Source organism: Equus przewalskii, chromosome 17, assembly GCF_037783145.1.
Source record: "Equus przewalskii isolate Varuska chromosome 17, EquPr2, whole genome shotgun sequence".
NCBI classification, from domain to species: Eukaryota; Metazoa; Chordata; class Mammalia; order Perissodactyla; family Equidae; genus Equus; species Equus przewalskii.
In genome coordinates this window covers 27,813,313-27,832,657 of record NC_091847.1, presented here as the reverse complement: position 1 = coordinate 27,832,657, position 19,345 = coordinate 27,813,313, and the positions used below count along the sequence as shown (strand labels likewise).

Below are 19,345 nucleotides of genomic sequence, written 5' to 3'. Positions count from 1 at the left end.
GGGGGGAACCAGAACGAGATTTCAGAGAAAAAAGCAAATACAGGAAGCTATTCCTTGGAGAGGCTGAGGGTGGAACTGTGCTTTTTGATTCTTTTTTTTTTTTATTGAGGTAACTTTGATTTATAACATTATGTCAATTTCAAATGTACATCATTATATTTCGATTTCTGTGTAGACTGCATCATGTTTATAACCCAAAGACTAATTACCATCTCTCAGTGTGCACATGTGCCTGATCATCCCTTTCGCCCTCCTCTCTCCCCGCCTCCCCTCTGGTAACCACCAATCCAATCTTCGTATCTATGTGTTTGGTGGTGGTGGTGGTGGTTGTTTTTAGTCTACTTATGAGTGAGATCATGTGGTATTTGACTTTCTCCATCTGACTTATTTCACTTAGCATAATACCCTCAAGGTCCATCCATGTCTCAAATGGCAAGATTTCATCTTTTCCTATAGCTGAGTAGTATTCCATTGTAGCTATATGCCACAGCTTCTTTATCCATCCATCCATTGATAGGCACGATTCAACGCAATCCTATCAAAGTCCCAATGACATTTTTCACAGAAATAGAACAAAGAATCCTAAAATTTATATGGAACAACAAAAGACCCTGGTTAGCCAAAGGAATCCTAAAGAAAAGGACCAAAGCTGGAGGTATCACATTCCCTGATTTCAAAATATACTACACAGCTATAGTAACTAAAACAGCATGGTACTGGCACAAAAAGAGACACACAGATCAATGGAAGAGAACTGAGAACCCAGAAATAAGCCCACACATCTATGTGCTTGTTAATTCTTAAATGGGGGATCTGAGGACATAAAGGAAAGGTTTGAGAGGAAGAATAGGGTGACATTGCGTGACTGGAGAGTAGAGAACTGTGGCATAGATTATGATTATCAGAGGGGACAGCTGGATGCAGGATAATGAGTTTAAACTGAGAGCTTTCTTGCCCAAAAAGGAGCCCCTAGTGGACGTGAATAAACTTTTTCAGAGTCCACCAGAACCTGGAAGGAGTTAGTTGAGTCTGGATGGATTGTCTAGATTTCTAGGGGGTGTCTGTTGACATTGAATGCTGATATTCAATGACACTCATGTATGTATGTGTGTGTGTGTGTGTACACACACTTGCCTTCCTGTGCAGGGGCTGACTGCCAGGCTCAGAGGGTGGAGGTGGCGTCTGCTCTCTGGGACATTGGCAACACACTGTCCATTGCAGGTGCTTGTGAGTGCAATCATCACTAATCGTGAGCACCTTTTTTGCAGCTGCCCTGGGTAGAAGGATCTGGAGAACATGTGGTACCGGGATGTAGATTTCAAGAACAAAGACATAAACCACATGATTCTTACATCCATTTCAGTTTGAAAGCATAATGAATGAATTCATCTCTTATTGAAAAATGAACTCAAGGAATTTTAGACTTCCATCTTTAACTCACAATAGAATCCTTGTTTGTTCTACACTCCAGGTAAGTTCTCTGCTTTCTATGGGGTTCTGAAGCATCCCAAACTAGAAGCTCATATTCCCCTTAATTCTCCTGCCTTTCTCCCCTGTTCTGTCATTGCTCCTGTCTACAGATGCCTTAGGTTATTCCTGTTAAAAGAAGGTTGATAACTTCTAGGAGGGGAGCTCTTCCTTAACCCAGCAGTTCAAGGAGAGGTAAGGGTACCCTCAGGTCAAGAGAAAATATTTAAGTGGCATATAGGTGTAGATCGTTTTAGGGGATCAATTTCTAGATGTTCGAGTTCCATATAAAGTTTCCTCCAGAAAATTCATTTGCCTGAGAATAACTCTACCTTCAAAATAGTCCTTTTAGCTATTTTACAGAAGAAATACACATCTCTCATCCATCCTAAATCTTAAGATGGTGAATTGCCCTGAGGTGTAAAAATCTTCCAGTGCTAGTCAAAGGAAAAATCAAAACACTGGGTTCGAGGCAGCTTCCTTTACAGATTAATCAAAGCTCCCTTTCTTATGCATATTTCTATTAAAGATGAAGAGTGGTTGGCATTAAAAACAACTTCTTTGGCCACTGTTGGAAGGTCCCAAATGCAAACTGCCCGAGTAATGTAAGTTATTGACACCGATTATTTTAAATGTAACTGGAGTGTTTTCCCAAACAGGTAAATTTTCCCAGATAACATTTTATAAAGCCAAAGACATAAGAGTTATCTGATTTCTTTCAGATTTAGTGTACTTTATCCAATAAGGTAGTTAAAACCTATTGTGTCAACATACAGAATTTTTATTTCAATTATAGTCAAACATCATATTTTATTTCTCAAAACGTAAAATATTTTAACTTTCTTTTATTAAAAATAATTTTATTTAAATGTATAACAAAAACTTTTACATGTCAACTTATGAATATGCAAAGAAGAGCACATAAATTTAAAACATTTTATGAGCTACCTAAGTACAAACGTTTGAAGATAACAGTTTTTATTTGTTGTAACTCTCTTTATTTCTTGGAGGCTTAGACCCAAGGGCTCCTGGGAGGTTCCCAATGCTTCTTTTTTTTGTTTTCTGTTTAAGTATCTGTGTTCTGTTGAATATAGCTACGTGAGCATGGTAGTCTGTTCTGTTCTGGGATTTTCCTTAGTGTTCCTTTTAGCAATGGAAATTAGTTTTCTACTGTTCCTCGGTGTAGAGATATGTAGACAGCATTATTTTTCAGGGTGCTCTTGAGCCCTTTAAGTTTATCCTAGACAAGAATTGTGTGTGAGAGCCCACAGCGTCATCCTCTAGCCCCTTTTGTTTCTACTGCCAGTGAAGGAAGGATGGGCGCAGGCCAGCAGATAGCATGATGGCTCAATCTGCCCATTCTTAATGCCCCTAAATGCCTATCTACTGAGGGAGAGAGTCAGTTAACCACTGGAATTGTACCCTCAATTCTGCTAATATTTCTATTCTCCAAGACACAAAGTTTATGACATCACACAGCAGGTCTTTGAGAGAAGATTCTGACTTACTAAGTCTTTGTCACAAACAGGAAAAATTCATTTATGCTAGCTTTTCTCTCAATATTATCTAGGAAGAATATCTTTCTTTCTTTATGGTGAGGAAGATTGGCCCTGAGCCAACATCTGTTGCCGATCTTTTTCTTTTTGCTTGAGGAAGATGGTCACTGAACTAACATCCATGCCAATGCTCCTCCATTTTGTATGTGCGATGCTGCCATAGCATGGCCACCAGCTGGCCCCTGGAAGGAATTTCTAAATGCTTATTTCTGTATGGTAAGATTCCAGTAGATTTGGGTGTGCAGTAATGCAAAATAACTGTAAATAGACTTGGGCTGGGACGAAGCTTAACTTTTTAGAAGCTTGTGTAAGAACAAACACAGTATATAAGATTGCATTAGAATCCTTTTGAGAAGGTTTTTTAGTATGGATTTTTATGCACATACAGTGATAATAAGAAATGGTTTGTTTCTGTTTGTTTTTTAAAGACCCTAGAGAACTTCCCTTTGCAAGCATTTGGATTTTATCTTACGCTCTGAGTGTAATTGTCCAATATGTGGCCTTGTGACCCTAGTTCCTAAAATAAATAAAATAAAATGAACCAACAAAATACTTTAAAATTAAGAATTTTTGTAACTTCCTCCTCCTAAATACCAAATAAAATTGAAATATTAATGAATGAGGACAGTTGCAGCCTATAATATATAATAGCTTGCCTATTGCTTTTATGAGAGGCAAAATGATATAATGATTGAAAGCAAGGACTTTGAAAATCAGACTTATGAGGTACAAATCCTGGTCCCACTGCTTATCAGCTGAGAATACATGAAAATAGCAATAAATTTTAGAAAAAAAACATGGTGGTATATACCACAAAATATATCTACTTTTTCTTCATATTCAGATGGTCTTTCTCCCCTTTGAGCACATAAATGTGTCTAGCATGGCTGATTTTGTGCTGTTTATAAAAAGCCATATCTTACCTGGACGCATTCTTCCCCATCCCTCAGGCCCTGTTCTTCCTTTCTCTAATTTAAGAATGGATTTTTATTCTAGTGATTCCATAATCCTTTCACACATTCATCTTGGTGTCCACAGTTTCATCAGAGATGCAGGTATACATCTGGGCCTCAAAAATTGGAAATGTTTTCATTGATTTCTTAGGAGACTTCTCAACTCCCTCTTAAACAGCCAATGTCAATAGAGTGAGGAAGAGGAAGAGCTGAAGGGCAGGGGGAGTAGAAGGAGTGGTTTCTGGGCTCAAAACCATAATCCTAGTTCATTCACAGAAAAGGAACTGAACAAATAGTCCAAAGAAAGAAGGGGAGTTGTTTCTGTATTAAGAGACTATTAGAAATTAGCCATTTTTATATTTCCCAAGCTTTCTACAACAATCATATATTTTACTATTAGTTTAGTTTTTTGCAATGAATTATGAAATACTTAATATTTCTAGTCCATCCTCTAACTGACAGCTGCCTCCTGCGTCCCTCTTCTCCTTTTTACTCCTCTTGGTCACTTCTGACAAGAAGTGAGCAGATCAAAACTGACCTAAGGTGCTGTCCCTGTGGCCAAGTGGTTAAGTTCACACGTTCCACTTTGGCGACCCAGGGCCCGCCAATTTGGATCCTGGGTGTAGACCTACACATCTCTCATCAAGCCATGCTGGAGTGGCATCCCACATAGAAGAACTAGAATCACCTACAACTAGGATATACAACTATGTACTGGGGCTTTGGGGAGAAAAAAAGAGGAAGATTGGCAAAAGATCTTAGCTCAGGGCCAATCTTCCTCACCAAAAAGCATAAAAACAGCTAACTAAATAAATAGGGGCCAGCCCCGTGGCTGAGTGGTTAAGTTTGGGTGCTCTACTTCGGCGGCCCAGGGTTTCACCAGTTCGGATCCTGGGCAAGGACATGGCACCATTCATCAGGCCGTGTTGAGGCGGCGTCCCACATGCCACAACTATAAAGAACCACAACTAAAAAAATATACAACTATATACTTGAGGGATTTTGGGAGAAAAAGCAGAAAAAAAAAAAGAAGATTGGCAACAGTTGTTAGCTCAGGTGCCAATCTTTAAAAACAAATAAATAAAACTGATCTGAAATGACCAAACATACTTATATATTTATATTTATATATTTATATCATATATGTATATTATATATTTCTATCTGAATAGGTTATCAAAAGGCTCCAAATTTAGAGCATGGTCAAACTTTATTTTGGTAAAAAAAATTTTTACCAAAGAACTGGTAAAATAATTCTTTTCTAACACCACAAAATTGGTATTTTAATAGAAAAAAAGTTTATATATTTATATTTGGTTGGTCTTAAACTGAGCAATGTGATGAGAAGAAAGAGTTAATAAGAATAAAACCCCAAAGATGGTATTATAAAGGCTTTCCGCAGTTATCAGACAAATGGAGAACAAGAGAAAAAGAGGACAAGCATGGAGAAAAATGTTCCCTCTCCCAAAAGCTCTTTTTGAAAATTACTTGGAGACTTAGAGACTCTGTTGACTTTAATTAAGTGCTCATTAGATTGACAAACTTTTTAAAAAAGTGATCCGGCTTGCCATGTGGGTTTTCATATGCTCTCCAGGCTTTCCCTCTAAATTACTTTAGAACCCTTTCAGAATAACTTGTTTATGCAAGGGAAATTACTCATAACTCTTTAAAGAATTCAGAGAGATTTTTATGTCCTGTGGTTACTGCTTTATTATTTTTACACAGTTTTATAATTTTCACTGAAATCTCTTAACTCCTCCATGCAACGTCAAAGTCTTCCTAAATAGGACTTAATTCCTCCGGTACCGGTGGGGAAATAACTTATAATCTTTGGAATCTCCAGAGTCAGATGTCAGCCCAGAGGTAATTGCATAGGTAAAGTCCTGGAGGCTGTGGCTTTATCAAAATAAACAAGTGAACAATTATCCCAACCATTCATTTCAACAGGAAAAATAAAAAGTTAAATTGGTTATTTGTTACTGTGTGGACACATTAATACCACCTTCTGATTGTGTATTTTACTTTCGGAATAAATTCGATAGATTTGTCTTAGTCTCAGTCTACCAAGGTACTGAGACAGCCTAACGTTAAAGAAACTGTCCATGGAAAGATTAACACTAGGACATGACTCCCAGTCTGACACAAAAAGGACTACATGAAGACAATAGTACTTTAAAAATATCAACATTAATTATCACAGTTATTGCCTGTTTACTGGATCTTATTTTCTTGTTTTATACTTCTCTTCATTCTCTATAGTATTAAAATGTGGTGTAACCATTAATATTAAAAGAGTATTACTTAAAAGCACAGGGTTTAGAAACCAGACTGTATATTGACCATTGCCTATTTCATACCCATTGTCTTTAGATCTTTTGACTAATCTCACTATCAATGTGTTATTGAATGAAGTGTTTCAATGGGCTGAAAGTTATGCCCAGTTTCATATGGTTTGTTATAGTATCACTAGTGGCATAATGTTTTTGCCTGAATGTATGGTTACAATTGTTTTTATTCTTGAGAATTTATTACTTAATTCAGAACTATGCAATTCCTAAAGAAAGGAAATGTTAAGTTGAAATAAAAAATAATGAGAAGAATAAATATTCCAATAATTCTTAAAACATGCATAAAATGTTCTATTCCATCTCTGCTACTTATGTTATTCTGATCAAAATTCCTCTAGCACATGTGAAGCTATCTTTAGCACTTCAACAAAAAAGTGCTAATGAAACTAGAATGAGTTACCATTTCACACCAACTAGAATAGCTAAAATATAAAAGACTGACAACTCCAAAGGTTGACAAGGATGTTGGACAAATAAATCTTTCATTATTATTGATAGAAGTATGAAATGGTACAACCACTTGGGAAAAGTGTGTGTGGTTTCTCATAGCTATATACGCATCTACTCTGTAAACCAGCAGTTCCACACCTAGGTATTTACTAAGAGAAATGAAAGCATATGTCTTCAAATAGATTTGTACATGAATGGTTTATAGCAGATTTATTCATAGTAACTCCAAACTGGGGACAACAAAAATGTCCATCAGGAGAATAAAGTGGGATGAATTCATGCAGCGGAATAGTATTCAGCAAGAAAAAAATAATAGATTCGTGATATGAACAATAACATGGTTGAATTTCAAAGATATTATGTCAAGAACCAAAGACAAGATTACGTACTACATGATTCCATTTATATGAGGTTCAAGAACAAGCACAGCTGATTTGTGGTGCTAGCAATCAGAATCATTGTTGCCTAGCAACCTGAGAATCGACTGGAAGGGGCATGAAGAAACACCATGGGATGTTGGAAATGTTGTCTATCTTGATTGGGGTGTTAACGACATGGGTATACAAATTAACCCACTAACCCATTGAATTGTACACAGGTACATTAACTAAGTACATTAACTCGTTGAAGTGTATACTTATGATCTGTAAAATTATTTGAATATATATTTTACCTCAATTTAAAAATATATTAAAAAGAAAATAAAGTATAATATCCAACCTGACTTTTCATTTATTAGAAATAAAGACTCTGGTGGACATTGATTCTGCTGATATATACTTTTAAACAGCAATCTCAAATAGATATTCTTATTTTTTTATTAATAAGTTAAAATATTTATAATTAGATAGTTTTAAAGAAGAAATATGTAAGAATTCTAAACATCAGATCATGGAAGTTTTTTTTTTTTTTTGATGATGCTATAATACAGAATTAAATTTCAATCTATATTTTATTCTACTACTCAGTCCTAAAACCAAGATACGTCATTTTAAAATAGTTTTCAGAAATCACACATCTTGTTATATGATTGATGTAAAATTAATTTAATTGTATATGGCACATATTTGTGGCATAATTTAAAATGTCTTTATATATTATAAATACAATTAAAATTGGCCTTTAAATTATGTTTAAAACACTTAAAACATATTGTTCTAAAATAAAAGTATATCAATACAAAATTAGTTATTATATCCTATCTTAAAATAAGCACATGATTAAAAAAATTGTTTGGCTATTTGTTGCTATGAGACTAAATAACTTGAATAACTGTGATTTAGTAGATGGAATTAATTACTTTTTTGATTTTGTTCGTTTTCTCTGCTCAATCCCAATGCCTTGGATTTCCGTTCTCAGAAAGGTCCCTTGGTGATTTAGTGAGCAATAATTGTGATACTCTACAGCTGTGGTCAGAAAACTCGGCACCAGTTGCCTAACTTCAGATTCCTCATTCCTCATCAAAGATATAGAAATTTAAGCGTCCTGATCTCATGCCTCTGAAACCCGGCTTCCAATCACTAGATCAGATTAAAAGTTCATGGTGAAGAATGGCTTTGGGTCTTGCCCCTCCTCCAACACATTTTTATCTTGACAGAGGCTAAAGTTGCCTTGGCCAAAGCATGCAAATTTTGGAAATGTTGTTGGAGGAATTTTCCTTGGTAGGAGATTCTCAAAACATGCTATGTAGATAACGGTATTCTATCTACTTCATGATGTAAGAAATACCACCTAAATATTACTTTAAACAAACATATCAGCCATTAGATTATTCTGTGGTTCTCCAATGTCCTTGGTGGCAGCACCAAGATAACCTTTCCAAAGACCAGCCATCACCCACCCATGTTCCTGCTTACATAGTTTACTGTTGCCAACTCAGTTAAGGGTTTCTCAGCTTCCCAGTTCACTTAGTTCCTTAAAGCTTAAGTTTTGAAGCTTCAGATGAGTCTGCACATATGTGCATTTAGATATTCTTACGTAAAACTGTAAGGATGTCAGAAACTCAGAAAATAAAATATCCAAATAAAATGTGAAACCATCAAATAATTTGCTTTTCTACAATGAACTCACCTTAGTTTAAGGTAGTTCATGCATATTTAGTTTATATTTAGCTTTTGCACACATTTTGCTATCAAATAATTGATTTGGCTTTTTGTTTATCTGGTTTAGAAACTAATTATTACTGAGTTTCCAGGCTTTATAATTCAATGCCTCAAGTCAGCTATTAAGATGGCAAAAATATCCAGATCGACCATTTTGTAGGCTGTTATGTACAACACACAGCCACAGTCTGAAGGAAATGCCAAGTTTGTATGTGTGCCTTGCCTTCGGTACAAACTGATAAAAAGTTTCGATGAGATTTCCATACTGACAGCTACCACTGTAGGGAACGGGGTAGAAGGTGGGTAATAGCTTATACTAACATGCCTGGTAGACAAAAAAGGGCCCGTTTTCCATAATTCGCTCAAACTCCAAACAGCAACTTAATTTTCTTTCAGTTTTCAGTTTGAGATGCACGGCAGGGATCTCCTCCCCAAGCAAAAGGCAATATGAGGTGAGAAGAAGAGCATGCTGCCAGCACAGGTATAGGCCTGCATAATGGAGCTGTGGCACTCAGAGAGAGGCTTTTCATTTTAACAGCTGTGATAGTGAGGAAGGACGCATAATGAAGACGGTATAATTGAAGGGGGAGAAGGAAACATTAACTGTGCATCAAAAGGAAGACTTTGGGGCTCGTTCAATTTGGGTTTCCTTGTTTGATCAAGCATTGAAACTGGCTGAGGGGTGAAGAAAATTAGAAAGGTTAGCATCTAAACCATGACAAACCCCAAATTCTGGAAAGTTTGCTTGCTTTCTTTTTTTTTAATATGAAGCCAAATTGTTCTGTTCTGTACTTTTGCGTGGTTTCTCATTTTTGTATGCACGTGGACTCTGGGATACAGACAGCCATGACAAGGATTTAAGTTATACATGGGTCTGATGATGCCCCAGCGTATCTCTTTTTGATGAATAGGTCTCTTTGCCACCAAAGAGATCCCATATCCTGCACAGAGAAACATAAGAATGAAAAATTTGAAAATATAAAACAGAGCACAGGAAAACTAAGGACATGAAGGATGAAAGAAAGAAGAAAATAAACCAGCTTCCAAAGAAGGCAAGACAAGCAAATAATAGGCATACAGTTCCAAGGGAGATTAAATTCAAAGAGATTATAGAATCTTACTATTGGGTTTACAAATGATACACAAAGTTAAAATCATGGAAAGCTAGATTTAATTGCTGTGGTCAAATAATTCCTCATTCAGACAAAAGTCATGTGATCATGAATGTTACTATGGTTGAAAGTTTACTTACAAAACAAAATTACATTTTAAAAGTGCTATATTCTTGGTAAAAAGAAATGCACATAAAAATAAATCTGATATTTTCCATCAAGGAGTTATAGCTAATTGTTTAGATTTCTTAACCAGTGGGTTTTCTGAACCTGCCAAACCTTCAACAATCCTTAGGACAAACAACCCACACAATCGAAGGCACTTTGGACTTTACTCGTGGTTGAGAACCCCTGAGGCGTGTTTAATAGGAATAAACAAAATATCTCTAAAGGAAAATCATATTTGTGTTCTTACCTACAGGAAGCTCATGAAGAACCCATTGAGGATAAAAAAGTCACTGTTGATTTCAGTTAGATTCTTGTGTCTTTGACTCTATTGATCAATATCACCCCTGAATAGGTTACTATGGGATTGAGGCTTTGCTTGATTCAATAAACCACAAATTTCTTAACCCCTCCTATTGTTTTTAAAGAAAGGTGAGCAAAATACATTTAAAAGAAGGCTTTGTTTTTTTCTTTTTATGCCTTGAGAGATTCTTCAGCCGTCTCTTTAAAGGTACATGGATGCTTTTGAAATGCTTCTTATTCTGGTCTAGCCATAGGCTAGAAAGAACTTAAAATCATTTGTTTATCCTTAAAAATCAATGTAGAAAAAAATATGGCACTCATGTAGGTAGCAGTAAATAAATATTATCTTATGCTACGACACATATTTAGAAACCAATATTTTAAATGAGAAACAGAGTACATGCATACTAACTGAGATCCTGCCCACCTGCAAATTTGCTAATATCCCTATCTGCGTGCATTTATTTATTTGTTAATTCACTCAATCACCTTTTGAGCATCTGTTGCATCAGGTCCTATGTTAAGTACCAGAAATATGTATTTTTCATATGAGATCAAGTCCTAATATTCTTGGCGTTTTATTATTCAATACGTCTCAGGAGATATAATACCTGAGGATTGAGGATGAGATGATTTTACTTAAAACCGAAAGTAACGAACATGTAATTTTTATTTTAAATTACGAAATTAATTAATCAAACTGTTAATTATAATGTTAAGCATTTTTTATTGTATTCTAGTCCTGGGAATTTGGTAAGCCATATAGGTTCTTTAGAATAACACGAATATTTAGTGAGACATCCTTTTCCAAATTATTAAGGGTTAAAAGTGATATAATAATTTCTACCATTTGCTGAGTACTCACTATGTATCAATGAATATAATATATCTTACATACTTTTGTACAACATTTCACATTAGCATGTCCAGGACAGTAGAGAAATCATGCCTACTATTCTGAACATTCATAGTTTTTTCATGTGTTATAGTTTTTATTGCATATAAATCATTCATTGATTGTAGAGAATGCCTATCTGTAAAGTAAGGTTGTCCTCAGTCATCCGGTTTGATAGAAATGGCACTACATCACAGCTGGGCATTGCACTTATCATATCATTGCACCTTTCTTTGAGTTCTTAATAACATTCAGATTTGGTTCATATATATGACAGTCTGATCAGACACCCCCGACTCTACAGTACAAGCTGTCTCAATAGCAGTCAAACGGGTGGAACTTACTGTTCAAACTCTCAATAATTTCTAAGTAATTGGGATGTTTTGTATATTTCTATTGCAAACAATCAAATTCTGCATTGTGTATCTGACACCAAAGACTGGCATAATTAAGATAATTAGTTTTCTGCAAACAAATTCCATGATGAAAATGACTCATGTCATACACTTTTGATGAGAAAAGTATGAGATTATCTGATATGTAAGTCACAGGACATATCTACACACCCAATAATGAACCTTTGTAAAGGTTTCTCTCCCCAAGTCTTGCAATATTTTCCCAGAGTTAACTAGAGAGTGCTCTTCAGCTTCCCTCTCAAAACACTTTTCATCTCATATTTTGTTTGTTTTGTTTGAATCCTGAGACCATAATCCCTGCAAGTCATCTCTGATGTTTTTGCTCTCCTTTTCTGTCCTTTTGCCTTGTTGCCAAGTTTTTTTTCTCATTAGATGTTCTGTAGCCCTTGTATCCCACCCCTGCCCACCTCCAATCCCAAGATATTAGCCTGTGTCAGCATCACGTTGCCTCTACCTGAAATACAGCATTAGCCTACTGTTAGCTATTCCTAGCATCTCTTCCCCCATATTCAATCCATTGTGCGCACTGCTATTTGTTCAGTACTCCTGAAGCCTGCTTCAATGCATTTAACTTCCCTGCAAGTTTAAAAGCCTTGTTTAGGCAATGAAGACCCTTCCTAAACTAAAATTTTGCACAAACTATTCATTTAACAAATATTGATTATGTCTCATGCTAGCAGCTGTTTAAGGAATGTGTTTGCATCATTAAACACAACAGGCAACAGTGCCCCTCTTCCTGGGCATCTCATTCTGTTGAAGACGGTTGGTACTATGCAGCTCTGCCCCGGTATCCTGGTCAGAGCAGACACACCCCCACCAACTTAGCCAGTTGACTTCTCCTACATGTGTCCTGGCTGGCAATTGTGCTCTACTGCAAGAAATTCCCTTGGGCAAGGTCTCACCCCCTTTTAGGAATATGCTTGCAGCCAATGGCCATCAGATGTGGAAATACAAAGGCCTGGTGGCGTAGCTTCAATTTGAGACAATCTTGAAGGGCCTGCCAAGCTCCAGAGCTCTCTGTGAGGTAGACTGAGGCTTCAGTTGCAACCATATCAGAGGTCACATCTTCCTCTGCCCAATCCATCCGTCCTCACTTCCACACAGTTGTATTTCCAAAGCACATTCCCTTTCTGAACACAGTCTCCAACTAAGAGTATGTTTCGAGGAAATCTTATCTAAGATATGAAGTGAGACAGGTAATAAGCAAGCAAACAACATATACAATGGCACATAATGTGGTGGGTTACATAACTGGTTGCCAAATATTCCAATGCTGTGCCCCACCCTGTGGTACTTGAGAGTTATATTTCATCACCTTATTGATATCAGGTTCAACTGTATTTCTTGCTTTGAACACTATCAAATGGATGTAGAAGAGAGATGTGTCACTTCCAGGAAAAAGCTTTAAGAGTCAGCTTGTGGTTCACCAAATTTTTCATTTCCCTCTGTCAAAATGAGCAGCAGTGTTCCATATAGAAGTTATTCATTATCCTGTGTCCCAGGGAGAAAATTATAAACAGTGGAGCCACAAGTGACCCATATGGACTTGCAGCACATTCTAGTAAGAGACTGAGGTTTGAGGGTTCTAGTTGCCACAGCAGGACCAAGTCTAGCTAGCGGAAGGAGCTATAAAGTAAAGAAAAGCAGGGAAGAGGAATAAAGAAGTATGGAGTTGGGATGGGGGCCAGAACCACTGATTTAAATAGGGTTGTCAAAGATGACCTCACTGAAATAGTTCTATACTAGATACGAGAGCAAGCTATGGAGAAACCTGGAGGAAGAGTGTCCTAAGAAGAGAGAGCTATAATGTAAAGGACCTGTGGCCACAGCCTGGGTGACATAAAGAGGACAGCGTGGCTAGAATCCAAGAGAAGTGGAGATTTGACAAAGATGAGCTGGAGCAATAACAGAATCCAGATCATGCAGAGCCTTATTGGTCATTAAAAAGTCTTGAGCTTTTTCTCTGAGTGAAAAGGGAAGGTTTTGGGGTTGTAAGCCAGTAGAGAGATACTGAAAAAAGTTGGATTTTGGGTATATTTTGAAGTTAGAGTGGACATATTTTCTGACAGGCTGGATGTGGGTTATATGAAAAAGAAAGTCAAGCACGACTCCTTTCTTTTGACCCGAGCAACTGGAAGGAAAGAGTTGCCATTTCCTGAGAGACCAAGACTGCTAAAGAGAATTTTTCAAATTCTCAAACTCTTCCAGTGCACCTGCCAAATTTCTTTTTTTTGCTTATATTTCCTACATCCTTTCCAAATTTCGTACTTTTTTGTTTTTACCCTTACCCTTCACCAATCTCCATTATGTCTAAATTCTACCTACTCTTTCAAATTCAACTCACATGCTTGGTATGAACATCTCCACTTGAAATAAGTTGTCTTTTTCTAGCACCATAATCCTTTATTTATGCCTCTTTAACCACATAAATAGCTTTCCTTTTTGTTTTATACCATTTTTATAGTTTATGGTCTTCAGTCAAATAGATACGAAATTGCTATCTAGATTACTAATTAAAGCTGATTTTAGAGCACTATCCTGGTGAGATTATTATTTCATCTCTGTATTAAATTCACCCTATCACATTGACAAGTGCACTCCCACACACACACACACACACCCACTCCTTCTCACAGTAGGTGCTTTCGCCTGTGAAATTCCTGAATCCTAAAGTAAATAAAGAGAAATTGGATGTAAAGTATGTTTTTAACTTCCTTCCAATTTCCAATTCACTATTTAAATAAATCAATCCTCTTCACCTAGGGAGTTGTCTTAGTTCATTCGGGCTACTACAACAAAATACCATAGATTTAGTGACTTAAACAACAGACGTGTATTTCTCACTGTTCTGGAGGCTGGGAAGTCCCAGGTCAAGGTGCTAGCAGATTTGGTGTCTGGTAAGAGCCTACTTCCTGGTTGATAGATAGCTGTCTTTTCTCTGTGTCCTCACATGGCGGAAGGGGCAAGGAAGATCTCTGGGGTCTCACGATAAGGGCACTAGTCCCATTAGCACCTCCCAAAACACCTTCCAAAGGCCCTGCCTCCAAATAATATAACACTCGGGATTGGGTTCCAATATATGAATCTGGAGGGATCACAAACATTTAGTCTACGGCAGGAGTAGTGAGGACACAAGTCAAGAGGCCAAGACTCTTTTCTATTGAAGGATAAATATCTGCCTTCCACACACACAACACTTACCCTATCTGTCTTATTGGTCTTAATTGAATATATATACATATTTCAATTGCATATCCCAGTATGATACCTTGTGCACATGAGGTATCCTAAATGTTTCTAAATGAATGCCTCCCTTGACATCCTCAAGAATAAATGGAATAAAAGTAATGGTGGTGATGGGATCATGAAATATCATGAAAACAGATTTTTGGAACTTTAAATATAAACAATTCAGCTCCTATTTTTACTAGTAGATATTTATATTCCAACATGAAAACTTAAATATAATTTACATACTTACCATGCACATGACCTTGTGCTAATTATAAATTTCTACTAAAGTCATCATAAATATATTATTAGTTTTTAAAGTCATGAAATGTTTATATAATATGTTATTTTAAAATTATGGTTGCATTTCCAACCATCTTTATTGGATGTTTGCCTTTGAACTGAAGATATAAACTATGCCTTTGACATTTTCAGAAATGAACGAGGAGACTTTATTGGCCATACATCCTCTCTCTGTAGATCGCTCATTCACTATAGTATCAGTTGCATTTAGCCAGCCTGCTTCATGAACATGTATGAAGAAAGGAGGGCAGTGGAGAAATAATAACATAAATGAGAAAAAAACAGCAGGCAAGAGAAAGTCTTTCAGAATTAATAGAAATAAGAGAGAACGACATAATTCATACCCAGGAAGCTATTGGTAGTGCTGGGAACTTGGCTTATAGTCTAAATAAGCAGACTCTATGCTTCATTTTAAAAGATATCTCTTTTACCCCTATTTTCAAATCCTGCCTAATACAAACTTTCAGGTTAATCAACTTCAGGAAACCCAGAAATTCCACCAGTGCTAAAAAATTAATAGGAAAAATTAACAAAAGGAAGCGATCCCTCACATAAAGAAGGCTTAGCTAAAACTCTATTACGCTCCTACGTGAAGATCAGCAGTTAAAGTCCACTTTCATTTTTAGCTTGTTTAAATGCAATGAAAGGAAAGAACACTTAGCCAGGACTTCGGAGCCCCATGCCCTTTCTTCACTCTGCCAGCATCATATGAATTTGGAGAAGATCCTCAGTGTTTCTGAGTCTCAATGTCCTCAAATAAACAAGAGAGTTGCATTGAATGATCTTCTTGGGTTCCTCAATGGTTATTGTCGGATTTCCTGATCTCATTTCCATAGTCTGGTCTGTTACAAATTTTATCTTTACATGTATCATGTTTATCAAAGTGTTTATCACTGATATATTTCAATGACATTTTTATTACATTATTTGAGACTAGAAGAATGTGCTCCCTACCAGTTAAAGACTATGTTTAGTGCACGCTGTATCTAATTCTATCTTGCTAAATCTGTTTAATGCCATTAGCAGTTCTCTCTCCACCTAAGGACAAGCAAATATGACCAACTGAGGCTGCCTTACTCTGCAAATCTCTGTTCTTGCACTTGAATCCCCTTATTCTACCTTGATTCACGGATAAATATGATTCTCATTTTTGTAACAAGTTATTTGTTTCCATTTGTACCTTTTAGACTGCAAGATTTAGAGTCTTTTTGTTTCTTGAATCTACTTCAAATGCGTGCCATTTAAAGTGAACTGAAGTCACCTCTTGTGTGTGCTTGTATTTATGCCCCCTTGTTCCATATGGCACAGCCATGCCCACACTCAGTTCATGTCACTGAACCCATGTGCTACATTTAAAAAAGTATTTTCCATCATCCAACTTATTTCATGCCAGATTGTTTTTTAGAAAAATAAAAGTTTGTCCTGATAAAACTACTTTGAGTTTTGTATACAGCACAAAATTTTAAGCAATTTTTTCTTCCATAAAAGAGAATACTTATTAAAGTTGTGAAATAAGCTATGAGGTTATAGCTTACGTTTTAAAGAGAAATCATTTCTTAAATCAAAGAAGCAAAATTCTTATGATTGGTTAGATTAGAAGCCAACAGATTTATTGGAAAACATCTCTAATCCTAGATTTCAAAATGCAGCCAGATTGGAATCTGAGCATCTTTGGAATTTGTGATGACTCATGTAGGGCACTTGTGTATGATGCAGTCTTGACATGGTGCCAAAACAACTGGTCACATCAATCAAAAACATTAGTTGAGCAATTCTTCCGTGCCATGTAGACAATGGCCCAGTTGGTTATATTTTTCATTCTTCTACTAAACACTTTGGCAGCATTTCGACATGATGGCAATTTGGCTGTGCTTCTGATGAGAGTGATGCTGTGTGTGTGATATATATGACCCAAGGCTCAATTCTTTGAGGAAGCCTTTCCAAGGCAGCTCTGAGCACTCCCAGGTATTCAAACTTTCTGCCCCTTGGAACTCTAAGATTTTTGTATATTCCTCTAGAAAGCTATGGTTCAACAAATCAGGGATCATATAGCACAAAGAGGCCCTTGAGAGAGCCTTTGGTCCAGCAGTTGATTCTGTATATTTATTTCTTGGAGTCACTTGTGTTTATATCCATATATTTATGTTGGTGCTGTCTTTCCATTATATTAGAAGGTCTTTAAGGACTTGCCTTGTTTCTTTCTTCTTCTTCTTTTTTTTTTTTTTGGAACTCTCCACAGTCCAACAGAGTACTCTAAAATGGTCTTGGACTACTTTCTCAGAACAGTCTGTGAAAAATTCCTATCATGCCAGATAGCTAGGCAGAATTTACAAGGGCAGCAGAAACCCTGGTCCTCTCCTCTCCAATAAATATATATCCAAAGTACAGGCACCTCACAAGACACTAGATATGTTTTCAAAGGTCTCGAGATGTTCTGATTTTACTTTTGACACAGGTTTCACAATTATTATTGGACAATTCATAGAGCTACAAAATATGTGCTTATTCAAATAGTAATAGAGGCATGGGTGGGAGCTCATAGCTTGACTTCTTTAGGACAACAGTTAAAGGTGGACAGAAGGTCTGGATCAGATCTACCTCGCCAACTGTATCCCCAGTGCCTGACATATGATAAGTGTTGAGGTAATGTTTGTTAAATAATTACAAAAGTGAAAGAAAGAAATGAAAATAAATTTACTATTATTTCTTTCACTAGAATTAATTATTCCTTTGATTAAAACAAATTATGAATATTGGCCCACTTTAAGAAATAGAAGCTGCTTTTTTTTTACTTTTAGATGTGTTTTATAGTTGACTTTCAAGGTTTCTTCAAATTCCTATTTTATCTGAAAAGTAATCTTAAATAATTATCACTGCTTCTAGGAAATGGTTTTATTTACTATACAGTTAGATACTGAGTAACTATCTGTCCCTCATTGAATGTTGTTTACTTTTTATAGATTCAAAAAGTCTATACTCAAAGAGTTGCTATAATTTCATAATGCTATAAACAATATTGTATATGTGCTTCAAAAAGATTCATTTTAATTTGAGATATTTAGAGTTTGCTAAAGTGCAAAAAATCCACCAAAAAAGAAAAAGGAAACAATCCTATTCAAAGTTGTTCAAGATGCCTGCCTAATCTAAAACTAACACAATGTCTTTCTATTAATATAGTCTGCTCCTTATGATTAAATCAAAATGATGTTCAAACCAGCATTTTAGATAAAGAAATACACCTGATAAAGACTGAAGATATTGTATCTCCTAACATTTGTCTATAATATTTTTTTGTCCTCTGGCCAATGCCTTGCTAAGGATAAATAAAAATTCTAATTCACAAGAAAGGATCTTTTATGATTGTTTAGAAACCACCAGCTTGTTGAACTCACCTTTACTGGACAGATGGCAGTTGACAAACTGATCTCAGCCAATATAATCTGTCAAAACAATCTGCCAGGAGCAGGTGTCAGATAATTATCTAAATGAACAGATATGTAAAGTAATAAACAAACTAGAAATAGGTACTGAATGGGGAACTCAAGCACCTAAACTTCCAACCTCACCTTAAGTCGTACGTATGACACACACATTAGCTAGTGCTTAGGGCAAAGTATAACCAGGAACAGCAGTTTCTGTTTTCTTTACCTCTGTTTGCTTTGTGAAAATGAGTTTTTTGTTTTTTTTTGAGGAAGATTAGCCCTGAGCTAATATCTACTGCCAAGCCTCCTCTTTTTGCTGAGGAAGAGTGGCCCTGAGCTAACATCTGTGCCCATCTTCCTCTACTTTATATGTGGGACTCCTGCCACAGTATGGCTTGCAAAGCAGTGCCATGTCTGCACCCAGGATCCTGACCAGTGAATCCCAGGCTGCCAAAGTAGAAAGTGTGAAGTTAACTGCTGTACCACCAGGCCGGCCCCTGTGAAAACAAGTTTTAAGATTTTCATTCACACAGAACTTTGGTTACATCATTGTGATATGTCAATAAAATAGCAATTTTTTTGTTTGGCAAGTATTTTTAATGCCATATCTTAAGTCCAAGAA

At 36.3% G+C, this 19,345-nt stretch overlaps 1 long non-coding RNA gene across 1 annotated transcript in view; it reads left to right on the top strand.

Moving 5' to 3' along the window:
• The first annotated feature begins 1,499 nt into the window (after positions 1 to 1,499).
• LOC139076699 (uncharacterized) overlaps positions 1,500 to 19,345 on the top strand; it is a 36,723-nt gene continuing 18,877 nt past the window's right edge. The window contains exon 1 of the long non-coding RNA XR_011528586.1: positions 1,500 to 1,662. This is a non-coding gene — a long non-coding RNA (uncharacterized lncRNA). The remainder of the gene's footprint in view (positions 1,663 to 19,345) is intronic.